Source organism: Rutidosis leptorrhynchoides, chromosome 6, assembly GCF_046630445.1.
Source record: "Rutidosis leptorrhynchoides isolate AG116_Rl617_1_P2 chromosome 6, CSIRO_AGI_Rlap_v1, whole genome shotgun sequence".
In the NCBI taxonomy this organism is placed as follows: Eukaryota; Viridiplantae; Streptophyta; class Magnoliopsida; order Asterales; family Asteraceae; genus Rutidosis; species Rutidosis leptorrhynchoides.
In genome coordinates, this window is record NC_092338.1 from 392,020,677 (window position 1) to 392,039,550 (window position 18,874).

An 18,874-nucleotide genomic window follows, 5' to 3' on the forward strand; every position below is an offset into this window, starting at 1 on the left:
GTTGTTCCAAAATATATTATATAGATGGGTCGATATGATATGTCAAAACATTGTATACGTGTCTATGGTATCCCAAGATTACATAATATATATTAGAATACATGAATAATACAATATAAGTTTGTTAAGTTATGATTTGTATAGAATTGTTACAATATTTCCCGTAGCTACAACAATAAAAAAATATCCAATCTTGTTTTACCCATAACTTCTTCGTTTTAAATTCGTTTTGAGTGAATCAAATTGCTATGGTTTCATATTGAACTCTATTTTATGAATCTATACAGAAAAAGTATAGGTTTATAGTCGGAAATATAAGTTACAAGTCGTTTTTGTAAGAGGTAGTCATTTCAGTCGAAAGAACGACGTCTTGATGACCATTTTGAAAAACATACTTCCACTTTGAGTTTAACCATGATTTTTGGATATAGTTTCATGTTTGATGTGGTAGCGGAGGGGTATAAAATACTATTAAATTTTAGCAGAAAATACTATTAAATACGATACAATTTTACACAAGATATTTATTTATTTAGAGAACGGATATACTTAAACCTTGCTACAACACTTATAGGCAGTGTACCTAATCGTACAGTAGTGTAGTTTTTAGTAAGTCCGGTTCGTTCCACAGGGAATCTTTTTTAAACAAAGCTCAACGCTATATTAGTTTACTTTTATAAAAATACAAATATATATATATAAGTAATATTATTATTATAAAGGGGGGTTTTTACCGTTTAATGACCGGTTTGTCGATTTTAAAACTTTAGTCGCAGTTAAAACCAAATGTAAAATATTAAAAATAAATACAAGACTTAAATTAAAGCATAAAGTAAATAACGATAATGAAATTGCGAATAATAAAAATGTGATAAAATAAACTTGCGATAATTAAAAAGTACGATAATTAAAAGTGCAATTAAATACAATAACAATAAATAAAAATGCGATAATTAGAAGTGCAATTAAATATAAAATAAAGAAATTAAATATGAAATAAAAGAATTATGCTTATTTAAACTTCCGTAATCATGATGTTTGACGTGTTGATTTTAGTTTTATGCCCATGGGTTAATTGTCCTTTGTCCTGGATTATTTAATATGTCCGTCTGGTTTTTGTCCATAACAGTCCATCAGTCATAAATATAAAGTGCGAGTGTCCTCATCAAATTATTCTTATACCCGAAGTTAAATATTCCAACTAATTGGTAATTCGAATTGTAACAAGGTTTTAATACTTTGTTTAATGAATACACCAGGTTATCGACTGTGTGTAAACCAAGGTTTTACTACTTTGTTAACAATTACACCAATTACCCTTGAATGTAATTCACCCCTGTTTCAACAAGTTTATTAACTATTAATCCAATTCCGTATCCGGTAAAATGAATAATTATTGGTATTTATTGATATCCCGCCCACCGTACCCAGTCAAGCGTATGTGGTTATATATAAATACGTCAAATTATAAGTTTGTATATTAAATTAACAAGGTATTGTTTAGTTAATATAAAACCCATTAATAGCCCATAATCTAATTTCCACAAGTGTCGTTCTTTTGTCCAAACCCCAATTATGGTACAAAGCCCAATTACCCAATTTTAGTAATTAGCCCAACATCATGATTACTTCGTTTTAAATAAGCATAATAATAACTTAGCTACGAGACATTAATGTAAAAAGGTTGAACATAACTTACAATGATTAAAAATAGCGTAGCGTTACACGGACAGAATTTTGACTTACACCCTTACAACATTCGCTAACATACCCTTATTATTAGAATTATAATTAAAATTAAAATATAAATTATAAATATATATATATATTTTACGTATGAGGAGAAGAAGAAAAAAGATGGATGATTACGATCAGAGTGCGCGAGCTTTATAGGGATTTTCTGAAATTGGGGCTCCGCGACTCGCGGCCTTTTTGGCCTTCAAACTCCGCGAGTCGCGGAATTTGAAATTACAGCTCAGATACTTTGGAGTCTTTCTTGCCGACGGATTTATAAATATATATAATATTTTAAATAATTATACCTTTATTGATGAAATAAAGGTTATGGTTTGTTTTAAAATTGATATTTACATGATTAAATGTTTCCAACATGTTAAGCAATCAAACTTGTTAAGACTTGATTAATTGAAATATGTTTCATATAGACAATTGACCACCCAAGTTGACCGGTGATTCACAAACGTTAAAACTTGTGAAAACTATATGATGACATATATATGGATATATATATAGTTAACATGAACGGATATACTTAAACCTTGCTACAACACTTATAGGCAGTGTACCTAATTGTACAGTAGTGTAGTTTTTAGTAAGTCCGGTTCGTTCCACAGGGAATCTTTTTTAAACAAAGCTCAACGCTATATTAGTTTACTTTTATAAAAATACAAATATATATATAAGTAATATTATTATTATAAAGGGGGGTTTTTACCGTTTAATGACCGGTTTGTCGATTTTAAAACTTTAGTCGCAGTTAAAACCAAATGTAAAATATTAAAAATAAATACAAGACTTAAATTAAAGCATAAAGTAAATAACGATAATGAAATTGCGAATAATAAAAATGCGATAAAATAAACTTGCGATAATTAAAAAGTACGATAATTAAAAGTGTAATTAAATACAATAACAATAAATAAAAATGCGATAATTAGAACTGCAATTAAATATAAAATAAAGGAAATTAAATATGAAATAAAAGAATTATGCTTATTTAAACTTCCGTAATCATGATGTTTGACGTGTTGATTTTAGTTTTATGCCCATGGGTTAATTGTCCTTTGTCCTGGATTATTTAATATGTCCATACGAATTTGTCCATAATAGTCCATCAGTCATAAATATAAAGAGCGAAAGCCTTCGTCAAATTATTCTTATTCCCGAAGTCAAATATTCCAACTAATTGGGGATTCGAATTGTAACAAGGTTTTAATACTTTGTTTAATGAATACACCAGGTTATCGACTGCGTGTAAACCAAGGTTTTACTACTTTGTTAACAATTACACCAATTACCCTTGAATGTAATTCACCCCTGTTTCAACAAGTCTATTAACTATTATAGATATCCCGCCCACCGTACCCAGTCAAGCGTATGTGGTTATATATAAATATGTCGAATTATAAGTTTGTATATTAAATTAACAAGGTATTGTTTAGTTAATATAAAACCCATTAATAGCCCATAGTCTAATTTCCACAAGTGTCGTTCTTTTGTCCAAACCCCAATTATGGTACAAAGCCCAATTACCCAATTTTAGTAATTAGCCCAACATCATGATTACTTCGTTTTAAATAAGCATAATAATAACTTAGCTACGAGACATTAATGTAAAAAGGTTGAACATAACTTACAATGATTAAAAATAGCGTAGCGTTACACAGACAGAATTTCGACTTACACCCTTACAACATTCGCTAACATACCCTTATTATTAGAATTAAAATTAAAATTAAAATATAAATTATAAATATATATATATATTTTACGTATGAGGAGAAGAAGAAAAAAGATGATGATTTGCGATCAGAATTAGTTTGCTTTTATAGGAATTTTCGACTTTTGGGGCTCCGCGACTCGCGGCATATTTTGCCTTCAAACTCCGCGAGTCGCGGAGTTTGAAATTACAGCTCACTTTGGTTTGGAGTCTTTCTTGCCGACGGTTTTTATTATTTATTATAATATATAAATAATTGTAAGAATTATTTAAATATTATATTATATTTATGTGCATAGTTGACTTGTAATTTTTAGTCCGTTGCGTCGAGCGTTGAGAGTTGACTCTAGTCCCGGTTCCGGATTTTCGAACGTCCTTGCGTACAATTTTATATTTTGTACTTTGCGTTTTGAATCTTGTACTCTTGTAATTTCGAGACGTTTCTTATCAATAATTGGAACCAAATTTGATTGTCTTTTGTACTTTTGAGCTTTTTGGTCGTTTGCGTCTTCAATTCGTCGAATCTGTCTTTTGTCTTCACCTTTTATTATTTAAACGAATATCACTTGTAAATAGAACAATTGCAACTAAAAGCTTGTCTTTCTTGAGGAATAATGCTATGAAATATATGTTCGTTTTTAGCATTATCAATGTTCATAAGAAAAATAATTTTCCCAGAAGAACAAATTTTAAATCAAAGTTTATCATAGTTTTTAATTATCAAACCCAAAACAGCCCGCGGTGTTACTACGACGGCGTATGTCCGATTTTACGGTGTTTTTCGTGTTTCCAGGTTTTAAATCATTAAGTTAGCATATCATATAGATATAGAACATGTGTTTAGTTGATTTTAAAAGTCAAGTTAGAAGGATTAACTTTATTTGCGAACAAGTTTAGAATTAACTAAACTATGTTCTAGTGATTACAAGTTTAAATCTTCGAATAAGATAGTTTTATATGTATGAATCGAATGATGTTATGAAAATCATTACTACCTTATGTTTAGTAGGTAAACCTACTGGAAGTGACAAGAAATGATCTAGGTTCAAAGGATCTTGGATGGCTTGAAAGTTCTTGAAGTAGGATCATGACACAAAAACAAGTTCAAATAAGATTTTTACTCGAATTAAGATAGTTTATAGTTATAGAAATTGAATCAAAGTTTGAATATGATTATTAACTTGAATAAGAAATATAACCTACTATAAATAACAAAGGTTTCTTGATCTTAGATGATTACTTGGAATGGATTAGAAAGCTTGGATGTAAACTAGTAAACTTGAAAGGATTTTTGAAGTGTTCTTGAAGTGTTCTTCCTTAGATGATTATAGCTTGATTCTTGAAGTAATTTTTGATGAAGTTGATGATTAGCTACTGGAAAAATTCGTTCATAAGTGTGTGTGTGTGTGTTGAGAGAGAATTAGAAAAAGAATTGGAAGTGAAATGGAGTGAATGATGAGTGGTAAGTGGTGAGTGGTGAGTGGGGTTAAAAGGAGTTCTAGTTAGTTGACTAGTTCATGGTAGAAGTTAATGATTAGTCATACATGACATAATCAAGAGTGGAATCCCATGCTAGTTCCTATTGGTATATACCCACAGTAAGTACGTCTAGAAGCTGTGTATAATACGGGTATAAATACGACTAGAATTCTTGATGAAAAAAGAATGGGAATGTAACTGTGTACCCATTTTCGTTAAGTATTAGTGTTTTGATATATGTCTTGAAGTCTTACAAAAGTATATTAATACATATAAATACACTACATGTATATACATTTTAACTGAGTCGTTAAGTCGTCGTTAGTCGTTACATGTAAGTGTTGTTTTGAAACCTTTAAGTTAACAATCTCATTTAATGTTGTTAACCCATTGTTTATTATATCTAATGAGATGTTAAATTATTATCTCATCATGATATTATGATATATTAATATATCTTAATATGATATATATATATATATATATATATATATATATATATATATATATATATATATATATACATTTAAATGTCGTTACAACGATAATCGTTACATATATGTCTCGTTTCGAAATCCTTAAGTTAGTAGTCTTGTTTTTATGTATATAACTCATTGTTAATATACTTATGGAGATAATCACTTATCATAATCTCATGTTAACTATATATATATATATATATATATATATATATATATATATATATATATATATATATATATATCGTCATGTCATTTTTACAAGTTTTAACGTTCGTGAATCGCCGGTCAACTTAGACGGTCAATTGTCTACTTGAAACTCATTTCAAATAATCAAGTCTTAACAAGTTTAATTGCTTAACATGTTGGAAACATTTAATCATGTAAAAATCAATTTCATTTAATATATATAAACATGGAAAAGTTCGGGTCACTACAGTACCTACCCGTTAAATAAATTTCGTCCCAAAATTTTAAGCAGTTGGAGGTGTTGTCGTATCTTCTGGAAATAAGTGCGGGTATTTCTTCTTCATCTGATCTTCCCGTTTCCAGGTGAACTCGGGTCCTCTACGTGCATTCCATCGAACCTTAATAATTGGAATCTTGTTTTGCTTAAGTCTTTTAACCTCACGATCCATTATTTCGACGGGTTCCTCAATGAATTGAAGTTTTTCCTTGATTTGAATTTCATCTAACGGAATCGTGAGATTTCTTTAGCAAAACATTTCTTCAAATTCGAGACGTGGAAAGTGTTATGTACAGTCGCGAGTTGTTGAGGTAACTCAAGTCGGTAAGCTACTAGTCCGACACGATCAATAATCTTGAATGGTCCAATATACCTTGGATTTAATTTCCCTCGTTTACCAAATCGAACAACGCCTTTACAAGGTGCAATCTTAAGCATGACCATCTCTCCAATTTTAAATTCTATATCTTTTCTTTTAATGTCGGCGTAGCTCTTTTGTCGACTTTGGGCGGTTTTCAACCGTTGTTGAATTTGGATAATCTTCTTGGTAGTTTCTTGTATTATCTCCGGACCCATAATCTGTCTATCCCCCACTTCACTCCAAAAAATCGGAGACTTGCACTTTCTACCATAAAGTGCTTCAAACGGCGCCATCTCAATGCTTGAATGGTAGCTGTTGTTGTAGAAAAATTCTGCTAACGGTAGATGTCGATCCCAACTATTTCTGAAATCAATAACACATGCTCGTAGCATGTCTTCAAGCGTTTGTATCATCCTTTTGCTCTGCCCATCAGTTTGTAGATGATAGGCAGTACTCATGTCTAGACGATTTCCTAATGCTTGATGTAATGTCTGCCGGAATCTTAAAATAGACCTGCCATCGCTATCAGAGATAATAGAGATTGGTATTCCATGTCTGGAGACGACTTCCTTCAAATACAGTCGTGCTAACTTCTCCATCTTGTCATCTTCTCTTATTGGCAAGAAGTGTGCTGATTTGGTGAGACGATCAACTATTACCCAAATAGTATCAAAACCACTTGCAGTCCTTGGCAATTTAGTGATGAAATCCATGGTAATGTTTTCCCATTTCCATTCCGGGATTTCGGGTTGTTGAAGTAGACCTGATGGTTTCTGATGCTCAGCTTTGACCTTAGAACACGTCAAACATTCTCCTACGTATTTAGCAACGTCGGCTTTCATACCTGGCCACCAAAAATGTTTCTTGAGATCCTTGTACATCTTCCCCGTTCCAGGATGTATTGAGTATCTGGTTTTATGAGTTCTCTAAGTACCATTTCTCTCATATCTTCAAATTTTGGTACCCAAATTCTTTCAGCCCTATACCGGGTTCCGTCTTCCCGAATATTAAGATGTTTCTCCGATCCTTTGGGTATTTCATCCTTTAAGTTTCCCTCTTTTAAAACTCCTTGTTGCGCCTCCTTTATTTGAGTAGTAAGGTTAGTGTGAATCATTATATTCATAGATTTTACATGAATGGGTTCTCTGTCCTTTCTGCTCAAGGCGTCGGCTACCACATTTGCCTTCCCTGGGTGGTAACGAATCTCAAAGTCGTAATCATTCAATAATTCAATCCACCTGCGCTGTCTCATGTTCAGTTGTTTCTGATTAAATATGTGTTGAGGACTTTTGTGGTCGGTATATATAATACTTTTGACCCCATATAAGTAGTGCCTCCAAGTCTTTAATGCAAAAACAATCGGCCTAATTCCAAATCATGCGTCGTATAATTCTGTTCGTGAATCTTCAATTATCTAGATGCATAAGCAATTACTTTCGTTCGTTGCATTAATACACAACCGAGACCTTGCTTTGAGGCGTCACAATATATCACAAAATCATCATTCCCTTCAGGTAATGACAATATAGGTGCCGTAGTTAACTTTTTCTTCAACAATTGAAACGCTTTTTCTTGTTCATCCTTCCATTCAAATTTCCTCCCTTTATGCGTTAATGAAGTTAAGGGTTTTGCTATTCTGGAAAAGTCTTGGATGAACCTTCTGTAGTAACCAGCTAGTCATAAAAACTAGTATTTGTGTTTCGGAGTTTTTGGGGTTTCTCACTTTTCAACGGTTTCAATCTTTGCTGGATCCACCTGAATACCTTCTTTATTCACTATGTGACCGAGGAATTGAACTTCTTCCAACCAAAATGCACACTTTGAAAACTTAGCGTACAGTTTTTCCTTTCTTAACAACTCTAGCACTTTTCTCAAATGTTCTTCGTGCTCTTGGTCATTCTTTGAGTAAATAAGTATGTCAACGATGAAAACAATGACAAACTTGTCAAGATATGGCCCACACACTAGGTTCATGAGGTCCATGAATACAACTGGTGCGTTAGTTAAACCAAACGGCATAACCATAAACTCATAATGACCATAACGCGTCCTAAAAGCAGTCTTCGGAATATCATCCTCCTTCACCCGCATTTGATGATACCTGAAATGTAAATCGATCTTCGAATAAACCGAGGAGCCTTGTAGTTGATCAAATAAGTCGTCGATTCTCAGTAATGGGTAGCGGTTCTTAATGGTAAGTTTGTTCAACTCTCGGTAGTCGACACACAACCTAAAAGTTTGTTCAACCCCACGGTGATGTGCTTGGTTGAATGAAACCACGCTCTAAAAGTTCTTGTAATTAGCTTTGGAGTTCCTTCATCTCACTGGGTGCAAGTCTATATGGAGCACGAGCTATTGGTGCAGCTCCTGGTATAAGATCTATCTGAAATTCAACAGATCGGTGCGGAGGTAGTCCCAGTAATTCTTTCGGAAATACATCGGGAAATTCTTTTGCGACGGGAACATCATTGATGTTCTTTTCTTCAGGTTTAACTTCCTCGATGTGTGCTAGAATGACATAACAACCTTTTCTTATTAGTTTTTGCGCCTTCAAACTACTAATAAGATTTAACTTCGCGTTGCTCTTTTCTCCGTACACCATTAAATGTTTTCCTTTTTCACGCATAATACGAATCGCATTTTTGTAACAAACGATCTCTGCTCTCACCTTTTTGAACCAGTCCATGACAATTATTACATCAAAACTCCCTAACTCGACTGGTATTAAATCAATTTTAAACATTTCATCCCCCAGTTTAATTTCTCTCTCCCGACATATATTATCTGCTGAAATTAATTTACCCTTTGCTAATTCGAGTAAAAATTTACTATCCAAAGGCATCAATGGGCAACTTAATTTAGCACAAAATTCTCTACTCATATAGCTTTTATCCGCACCCGAATCAGATAAAACATAAGCAGATTTATCGTCAATAAGAAACGTACCCGTAACAAGCTCCGGGTCTTCCTGTGCTTCTGTCGCATTAATATTGAAAACTCTTCCACGGCCCTGCCCATTAGTATTCCCCTGATTCAGGAAATTTCTAATAATGTGGCCCTGTTTTCCACATTTATAACAAACAGCGTTGGTATTACTTGCTCCGACACTATTCGTTTCGGCATTACTTGTTCCGATATTATTTGTTCCTTTAGTTCTGTTAAACTTTAGTCCATAGACCTCACACTTTGTCGCGCTATGACCATTTCTTTTACATCTGTTGCAAAATGTCGTGCAAAATCCCTGATGATTTTCTTCACACCTATGACATGGCTGTTTTTGGTTTTTATTGCCGTTGTTGTTATTGAGGTTTTTGTTGGGATTGTTATTGTTGTTGAAACGGTTGTTGTTGTTGTTGTTGTTGTTGTTGTTGGGATGTTTATTGTAGTTATTGTTAGGATTGCGGTTATTGTTGCGATTATTGTTGCGGTTGTTGGAATAGTTGTTGCGATTGTTGTTGTAATTGTTGTTGTTGTTGTACTGGTGACTCTTGTCACCGTTTTCCTCCCACTTCTTCTTGAGTTGTTTCGTGTTGGCTTCTTCGGCCGCTTGCTCTTTAATTCTTCCCTCAATCTGATTTATGAGTTTATGAGCCATTCGACTTGCCTTCTGTATAGAAGCAGGCTTGTGTCACATCTTCTTGAATCCTTACTGGTAACCCTTTTACAAACGTGTCGATCTTCTCTTCTTCATCTTCGAATGCTCCCGGACACAATAGGCACAACTCTGTGAATCGTCGTTCATATGTGGTAACGTCGAACCCTTGTGTTCGTAACTCTCTAAGTTCTGCCTTGAGTTTATTGACTTCGTTTCTAGGACGGTACTGCTCGTTCATCAATTGCTTGAATGCCTACCACGGTAGTGCGTAAGCAGCATTTTGTCCTACCTGTTCAAGATAGGTGTTCCACCACGTTAACGCAGTACCTGTGAAGGTATGCGTAGCGTACTTAACTTTGTCCTCTTCAGTACACTTACTTATGGCAAACACCGATTCGACTTTCTCGGTCCACCGTTTCAATCCAATTGGTCCTTTGGTTCCATCAAATTCCAAAGGTTTGCAGGCAGTGAATTCTTTGTAGGTGCATCCTACACGATTTCTTGCACCGTTAACTGCATTGCTAGATTCAGAGTTATTGTTGGTATGTAGCGTAGCTTGTACTGCAGCTATGTTTGCAACAAGAAAAGTACGAAATTCCTCTTCGCTCATATTCATGGTTTATCGAGTAGTCGGTGCCATTTCCTTCAAAATAGCCAACTGAATCAAGTTAATCATACAGAATATTAAGAGTAGTCAATAGTATTTCGTAGCATAATATGAACTTATTTATAAAAGCTTTTTCGTCATATTAGTGTTTTATAAGTTTAAATTCGGGTACTACCTACCCGTTAAGTTCATACTTAGTAGCTAATATACAATTCAACTACTACAATTTCATATGAAAAACTGATTATAATAATATATCACATACAAATATTCTTCAAACTTACAACTTCGCTATATTACATATAACATGAAATATATTACACTTTGATACATGACAATTTTGAAGATAAATCTAGTTAATACGCAAGTTGTTCAGCAAAGGAAATAAAGACACGTAATTCATAAGTCCAGAAACAAGTCATGCATTCTGGTTTTACTAAGACGACTTCCCATTCTTGGTCTTGTGGAAAATAACCGTTATGACCATTGGCTAGGCAGCATGTTGTAATGTCGTCAAAAGGACGAGGGTTTCGTAATGTCCAACAGCCCCGTAATAATCTAAAAACCTTGTTTCTCACCCCAACTACTGAATCCGTCATTTGTGGAAAGGTTTTATTTAAAAGTTGTAACCCGATATTCTTTTTCTCACTTTGGTAAGAAGCGAACATCACTAACCTGTAAGTATAACATGCTTCTTTATGTTGCATGTTAGAAGCTCTTTCTTACTCGCGAAATCCTATGTTGGGATATGTTGAGTCAAAATAGGTTCTTAACCCGTAGCGTAAAATTGCATTTGGGTTCCCCGTATTTAATGCATTAAAGAAAACTGTAACACCCCTTATTTTTTTTATACAGCGGAAGACCTGGTTATTATATATATATTATATAAAATCTACTTGATTATAATATACACATTAATATTTAAAAGTCTGGGTGTTATATTAAATATTACAATAACTTTTAATATAAAGGACACGACATCAGAGTTTTCGGCTTTGTCAAACATATCTTCCAGCATCCCATCTTCACCCTGATAACTAGCATACAATAAATCCATAACCTGCAGGGAAGATGTGGGGGATTAGCATGAAGCTAAATGAGTGCAACTAACTACAGGCATAGCATACATAAGTGTTATACTAATCATGTCACATAGTCTAACACACAAACATCACCCAAGTGCCGTCTACAGAGACTCTGGCGGCTCGGCCAAACCATTAACCACCAGCTGATCGGACTGGGGCTTACCAGAAATTCCTCCACCATCGTATGTATATACTTAATCCACACGCGACGGACGCATCATTCACATGTATATACACCACGGCTGTCTAGGCAACCACATGAGGAACCCAACCCACAGGTTGATCTCTCCTATCGAGGCAACCACACAATAGAGATGCACTGGGATCCAACAGACAAGCATCAACCAACATGCAGTCATCACAACATACTAACTAACTGTATCAGTAAGTATAACTAACAAGCATGGCAGTCGTAATATAACATGCAACTCTATACTATATTCCACAGTTAGTCGCACTCACCGATACCGGAAGCACTCAGTAGTCTAATGTCACTGAGTCTTCCTCGTCCCTATCACCTAAGAACAAATACTGAATAAGTCAATAATCGTATTCCAATACTAACTATATCACGATCACAGTATATATAAACTAACACTTAAGCACATAACAACTGGTCCATCAACCGTACGAGTAACACTCTCACTCATACATTTGAGAACACTCAATCGTACGGGTGACAACTTACTCGTACGTTTGATCTATGACCATACATCATACAGTGACTAATCTGATCCGTACGGTTCACCACATGAGTGACCGGTGACTCGTACGAGTCACATATCAACCGTACGTATCATCATAATCAAATCATATGTTTTCATCACTACTCACTCGCACGGTTCACCACACGGGTGACTATCTCAACCGTACGAGTGAAGGCTCACTCGTGCGAGTGATGAAGAACTTTAGCAGCAACTATTTAATCGGGTTTCAACTCCAAATGTACAACATAAATATCAATTCATACAATAAGTTATCACATATCATCATATATTCACTATATGATAAGCCTACATCATAAACTCAACCAATAACGACACTAAACGAGTGCACAACAAGACATACACTTGAAAATACGTACTTCTGACCAAAATAAATTTTGATCCAGCTTTTTAAAACCTTATAATTGGATAGTAAACTTCAAGACGATTCCAACGATAGTTTATTTATTGAAAACGGAGTTACGGTTTGAAAGTTACAGCCTTTTCAAGTTTACCAAAAACTGACCAGTGCTCACTCGCGTGGGAGAGACCTCACTCGTGCGAGTGAGTCATCAACCGCGTGGTTGAGCCTCAAACGCGTGGTCACAAGTATGGTTGACCTGTCAGAAGTGTAGGAGCTATTAGAAATTCCAGCTCGCTGATTTTTGCATTTTGGCCCAAAAACTTGATTTTTGCAAGATCTAACACCAAAACCACTCCCAAAACATCATATAAACTATATAGAACATATTTCTAACATCAATTAAGCACAACAAACACTTTAGATCAAGAATCAAGCATCAAAACCTAACTTTTACTCAAGAACACAAAAACCCATTTAATCAAGGATTAAAGCAATGATTCAAACAAGCAAACCTGGTTAGATGATCACAAGGATGCTAGAAATCAGTCCCTCAAGCTTCTTAATCCAATCTCTAACATGAATCAATTAGGGTTTTGGTGATGGAGGAAGTTAGGTACGAGCTTCTTATCAAATTTGCGAGAAAATGGACAAGAATTGTCCAGACCATGGCTATATGTGGGTTTAAAACCCATACCCCATATCACACGGGTATTTATCAGTTAACTGAATTCTTTCGTATGTCATTTGGTGACCCAAACGAAGTCCAAATTAAACAAACAAACCTGTTCTGTGACCCTTGTCACAAACTGGTCCTAACCACATCATCAAATAATAATAAACACTAATTAAAAATAAAAGCATATTAAACCACACAAGGGCAAAATAGACCATTTCAACTAGGCCCAATTCAAGGATGTTACAAATCTACCCCCTTAAAGAGATTCCGTCCTCGAAATCTGCTAAATCATAGCCAACAATCAACTGTTTAACAAGGGTCGTGCACGTCATCTTCTATCCTAGCGCTAAGCTAAGAGGGTAACGATCAAACAATTCAACACTAGATTCAATCAACAGTCACTCAGATACAAGACAACCCAAAAGTATTATAAAGACCCATTATCAACTTAATTGACTTCCAAAAAAATTTCACGTCAAACTGTCACTACACCCCACTTTCTGAAGATACCAACGGTTATACACTGTCAATTTCATCGAATCAGACTGATTCATCAAATTTCGAGATTACCCATAAAGTAAATCCATCAAATCTCCCATTCAGTTTATTCTAAGTCATCTGTTTGTTGTCAACGTGTCACATGACGACACAACTCAGTTAAGCCCACAATTCTACATCACTAAATCAATAAGGGTCATGGGTATTACAAACCACCACAACATGCCTTAGCGTGACCTAAATCAAAACATGTCCTACAGTCATACGCCTTACAAAGCTCCGTCCACTCTCGTAGGTCAAAAACTATCTTATCGGTCTAAAGCCAAACACACCATCTGCTAGTCTACTACCCAAGGGTCAAGACCCGCTATGTGCCGATATGCAAACTTACTTACTTACACTACACGATATCCAAATCGTTCTTTAAATTCTGTTCTAGAAAACAGTCTTTACCACGAGCTAAAGAAATTCAATGCTGACAACATGCCGCTATCTAATAACTGAAGAAGTCTAATTTCGTCTGAATTCCAACTTGATCTATCATTAATTTTACAAAATACCACGATAATTCTATCTCATGTCTAGGTTTTACACTCTAACTCTCGAGTCACTACTAATGACCCACTACATGATATATGTCAATCATAATTTGGGGTTATCCCCGAATCACCTTCATCGAATTTCCTAAATCAACTCACTCTAAGACACTGAATAATAGCTATCATTTACCTTAGAATACAAACTTAGCTAATTTCATCACTACAACATAACCAAATCAACCCGAATTACACTAAATTACCCAAACACCGTAATTTAATACCTGTTTCAATCCTGATATTCAAGAATTTCGTTGAAATTCGCTTATCTGGTTCAATATTCACCCAATTATTCAATGACTAAATCGGGATTCTGGTCAACTCAATCATAGTAGAAATGATTACTAACCCAATTTCAAATCAATTCAATCATTACATCATAAATCTTGAATAAAGAATAATCGTCCACACATTCTGAAATTAATTATCCAACTATTAATTTCCTCAAGTAACATCAATACACATGCCCAACACTGCTACAGTTACATCAGGAAGATCGTCACTTGGTTAAAGTACTACCAGAACCCTCAATTAAATACCTATTTCAAACTCGATATTTAAGGGTTTCGTCATAAACCACTTATCTAGGTCGATACTTACCCGAACTTCATTACTAAAAGCATGGTTTCATTCATATCACCATTAGAAGAAACACTTACAAACGCAATATTAATCTAACATTAATCCTTCAAACATGGATTTCAAGTCAACGGTATTCACTAACACAAGCAACAAACATCCATCTAACAATTAAATCCGTCAAATGACATTAATACACTTGCTGGATACTGCTAAAACTATCTCTGTATCATCTTAATTTTGCTTAGAACCTCATCAGAACTCAAAAACTAAGGCTTATTCGATCATCAATAGCCTAGGTCCAAATATTGCTCAACTAATATTACTATGTCGGAAAAGTCTACTCCTAGTCAACAGTTCATTGAAAATCACATTCATCGTTAAACAATGCCCGATCTAACACTCGTTACATCTCTTCCGACTCTCGAAACTACTGTATGATTTACTACATTGTATTTCCGTTGGCCAGACGTAATACATCATTCTAAATCACACTTTTATTTCGAGTATTTCGGAAAGAGATCTTAATCGAGTTCTTCATTACAACACAGTCTATCTTCTCATGTCACTGGTAGTTATAAATTTCCACTATACCCCAATCAAATAGATTTTACAATCTAAGATTATCAAAACTGCAAGAAGTCTTGTAAGTAAACACCTAGTTCGGTTCTAGCTCGGTCTTAATTCTACTAAGTCCTCTTTAGCAACCACATTAGAAAATCCAATCCAACATTCAATAAACTATACCTACTTACTTCGTCTTATTTACAAATACTATTATCGTCCATCCTCGACCTTATATTCAAATCTTCAAAAGACAAAATATTCACAACGGTCACTATCGAACTACCAGAACAATGATTCTATCTTAACAGTAATATGATCAATGTTCTAATCACGTCTCCTGACCTAGTCAACATTCATCATAATTCTGCTTGAACTGAATTTCTATTCCCATTAAGGACTTCTCCACTTCCAAGAAAGTCACTAAACGAACGTCTCCTATATTGTCATCTAATGAGTCACATCAATTCACAAAAATCAACAACTTCTCAGGATAACTCTACAGGTCCTACTTAGCTAGTCAAACCATGCAACAGTACTTCCAGGCTAATAATACTCTGCACATAACGACAAAACATAGTTTTCCTATTTTTTAGTCAAGACTACATGGAAAACTCCATTCAAGCTTACTTCCTAAAGGTCACCACTAACTCACATTAGTCTACGGTAGGAAAAGCAATTCCTCAAGGTCTTATTACTGTCACAAATCTAAACTAAAAGTCAACATCATACATGACACGCAAACCACATACATACAACATTAACAAATAAGGTTTGGGTCCTCTTATTAGAAGACAAGAAAACTACTACTCTATCCTAATCCTTACGGGCCACTACGTGTGTCCTGTCGATCCATGGAAAGGAATTATATTTCACCTAAGTCTAACACAACTAGTCCCGTCATTTACTGGTTCAGTCACGGTCGACAAACATGAGATCTATACTTCACATAGTTACACAATAGGTTTCGGGACCTTCACCAATCATCAAAGGGTCACTACCCTAATCAGTCTCTATGGGTCACTACACGTGTCCCAACAGTCAATGGTAAAGATATGACTTCATATTCGTCTAGGCTAATACCACAAATCATTCACCCCAAATCTTCTAGTCTAGGCTAACAGTAATCTCATGTAAAGTATAACATGCCATATAACAACTAATTCATAATTGCATGACACCATATCACAAAGGTTATGTCTAAAAAGTCTCACAGAACATAGTAGTCAGTCTAAGGGAATAAAATCTCGATAGTGGCAAGGGTAGTTCCAAACACAATCGTCGTAACTGGATTCATCAACAGTCATCTACTTCTATCTTATAGGAATAAGCAATCAACTGCAACTAGCAACACTAATCGTCACATATTATCATCATAACAAATACAAAATTCAACAAGACAAGAACACAATCTACAGGTACAATAATAACAATTACAACAATGTAACAAGAATGTACCTTTATGAATAAGAAGACATCTTCTGTATTTATCAACACCTTGATCGCACCCGCACCCTTAACCCTCATCAATTCTGCAACTGAATCCTTATCATTAAAGCCACGTCAAATAATACTCGTCAAATCCTTCATCCAAATCAGCATCAAACGCGTCCACCGAAGTTCTGTCAGCATTGAGGGTCAACGGGGCACCAGCAGGATGGAATCGATCTTCATACCTGTCTTATCACAACATCTCACATACAAAAGCTTAGTAGATAATCTGTTAGTTTCTGCCAACTAACTCGTTAATACCTACTTCACTCACTTAACCCACCTCCAAGATATGTTTGACTCGACACACGGTTTGGGAACATGTCACTTCCGTGCACATGCTGCCAAACCTACGCTCTGATACCAACTTGTAACACCCCTGATTTTTTTTATACAGCGAAAGACCTGGTTATTATATATATATATTATATAAAATCCACTTGATTATAATATACACGTTAATATTTAAAAGTCTGGGTGTTATATTAAATATTACAATAACTTTTAATATAAAAGACACGACATCAGAGTTTTCGGCTTTGTTAAACATATCCTCTAGCATCCCATCTTCACCCTGATAACTAGCATAAAATAAATCCATAACCTGCAGGGAAAATGTGGGGGATTAGCACGAAGCTAAGTGAGTGCAACTAATTACAGGCATAACATACAAAAGTGTTATACTAATCATGTCACATAGTCTAACACACAAACATCACCCAAGTGCCGTCTACAGAGACTCTGGCGGCTCGGCCAAACCATTAACCACCAGCTGATCAGACTGGGGCTTACAGAAGTTCCTCCACCACCGTATGTATATACATAATCCACACGCGATAGACGCATCATTCACATGTATATACACCACGGCTGTCTAGGCAACCACATGAGGAACCCAACCCGCAGGTTGATCTCTCCTACCAAGGTAACCACACAATAGGGACGCACTGGGATCCAACAGACAAGCATCAACCAACATGCAGTCATCACAACATACTAACTAACTGTATCAGTAAGTATAACTAACAAGCATGACAGTCATAATATAACATGCTACTCTATACTATATTCCACAGTTAGTCCCACTCACCGATACCGGCAGCACTCGGTAGTCTAATGTCACCGAGTCTTCCTCGTCCCTATCACCTGAGAACAAATACTGAATAAGTTAATAATCGTATTCCAATACTAACTATATCACGATCACAGTATATATAAACTAACACTTAAGCACATAACAACTGGTCCATCAACCGTACGAGTAACACTCTCACTCGTACATTTGAGAACACTCAACCGTACGGGTGACAACTTACTCGTACATTTGATCTATGACCATACATCATACAGTGACTAATCTGATCCGTACGGTTCACCACACGAGTGATCGGTGACTTGTATGAGTCACATCTCAACCGTACGTATCATCATAATCAAATCATACGTTTCCATCACTACTCACTTGCATAGTTCACCACACGAGTGACTATCTCAACCGTACGAGTGAAGGCTCACTCGTGCGAGTGATGAAGAACATTAGCAGCAACTATTTAATCGGGTTTTAACTCCAAATGTACAACATAAACATCAATTCATACAATAAGTTAACACATATCATCATATATTCACTATATTATAAGCCTACATCATAAACTCAACCAATAACGACACTAAATGAGTGCACAACAAGACATACACTTGAAAATACGTACTTCTGGCCAAAATAAATTTGATCTAGCTTTTTAAAACCTTATCAGTGGATAGTAAACTTCTAGATGATTCCAACGATAGTTTATTCATTGAAAACGGAGTTACGGTTTGAAAGTTACAGCCTTTTCAAGTTTACCAAAAACTGACCAGTGCTCACTCG